Source organism: Oncorhynchus keta, unplaced genomic scaffold (assembly GCF_023373465.1).
Source record: "Oncorhynchus keta strain PuntledgeMale-10-30-2019 unplaced genomic scaffold, Oket_V2 Un_contig_1254_pilon_pilon, whole genome shotgun sequence".
In the NCBI taxonomy this organism is placed as follows: domain Eukaryota; kingdom Metazoa; phylum Chordata; class Actinopteri; order Salmoniformes; family Salmonidae; genus Oncorhynchus; species Oncorhynchus keta.
Window position 1 is genome coordinate 247,501 of NW_026277910.1, and position 1,901 is coordinate 249,401.

Here is a 1,901-nt window from a genome sequence, read left to right on the forward strand (position 1 = left end):
GGAGAGGAGAGGAGGAGAGGAGAGGAGAGGAGAGGAGTGAAGGGAAGTGAAGAGGAGAGGAGAGGGAGAGGAGAGGAGAGGAGAGGAGAGGAGAGGAGAGGAGAGGAGAGGAGAGGAGAGGAGAGGAGAGGAGGAAGGGAGTGAGAGGAGAGGAGAGGAGAGGAGAGGAGAGAGGAGAGGAGAGGAGAGAGGAGGAGAGAGGAGAGGAGAGGAGTGAAGGGAAGTGAAGAGGAGAGGAGAGGAGAGGAGAGGAGAGGGAGAGGAGAGGAGAGGGAGAGGAGAGGAGAGGAGAGGAGGGGAGAGGAGAGGAGTGAAGGGAAGTGAAGAGGAGAGGAGAGGACAGGAGAGGAGAGGAGAGGAGAGGACAGGAGAGGAGAGGAGAGGAGAGGAGAGGAGAGGAGAGGAGAGGAGAGGAGAGGAGAGGAGAGGAGAGAGAGGAGAGGAGAGGAGAGGAGAGAGAGGAGGGAGAGGAGAGGAGAGGAGAGGAGAGGAGAGGAGAGGAGAGGACAGGAGAGGAGAGGAGAGGAGAGGAGAGGAGAAGAGGGGAGGGGAGAGGAGAGGGAGAGGAGAGGAGAGGAGAGGAGAGGAGAGGAGAGGAGAGGACAGGAGAGGAGAGGAGGGGAGGGGAGAGGAGAGGAGAGGAGAGGGAGAGGAGAGAGAGAGGAGAGGAGAGGAGAGGAGAGGAGAGGAGAGGAGAGGAGAGGAGAGGAGAGGAGAGGAGAGGCAGACATATTCTAGATCATAGAAGCCCCTGACTGCAGACTGATGCTCCTCTCTCTCCCAGAACCACCAACTAATGTACCTGGTCCCAGGTCCTATCCGGGCCAGCCCATTCCTCCTCCTCATCCCCTCTTCCCCTCTTCCTCTCTCCACCTCCCCTTTCTTCCTCTCTTTCTCCTCTCCACTTCCTCCCCTCTCCTCCTCTCTTCTTCCCCTCTGGTCTTCACCCCTTCTCCTCCTCCACGCTCCTCCTCCCCTCTCCTCCTCCACGCTCCTCCTCCCCTACCCTCTACATTTCCTATCCTCCTCTCCTCACTTCTCTTCCTCCTCCTTCTCCTCTCTCCTTCTCAACATTCCTGTCACCACTCAGATCCGAGGAATATAGCACTGAACACACCCACTGTAACACACACACACAACCACACACACACACTCACACACACAAAAACCACACACACACAACCACATGCACAAACTCACACACACAAAAACCACACACACACACAACCACATGCACAAACACACACACGCACAACCACATGCACACAGAACCACATGCACACACACACACAAACACACACACATGCACACATACACACACACAAGCATTCACACAAACACACACACAGCATTTGCTTACAGTTTTACCTTCTGACTAAGTGATAGATTGACAGCACCATTGGCTATTTTTTTCTGTCTGTCTGCCAAAGCTCAGTCCTCAGACAGACAGACAGACAGACAGACAGACAGACAGACAGACAGACAGACAGACAGACAGACAGACAGACAGACAGACAGACAGACTGTTGTGTTGTCTTACAGAGGCCTCAGCTAACCCTCTGATTTAATGCTTTAGGTGTGTTAGGACATGCAGCTCTATCTCTGCTGTATGGAAAGACAATCGAGAATGCTTGGGAGAAGAGAGGAGAAGAGAGGAGAAGAGAAGAGAAGAGAAGAGAAGAGAAGAGAAGAGAAGAGAAGAGAAGAGAAGAGAAGAGAAGGGAAGAGAAGAGAAGAGAAGAGAGTAGAGGAGAAGAAAGAAGAGAAGAGAAGAGAAGAGAAGAGAAGAGAAGAGAAGAGAAGAGAAGAGAAGAGAAGAGAAGAGAAGAGAAGAGAAGAGAAGAGAAGAGGAAAGAAGAGAAGAGAAAGGAAGAGAAGAGAAGAGAAGAGAGGAGAAGAGA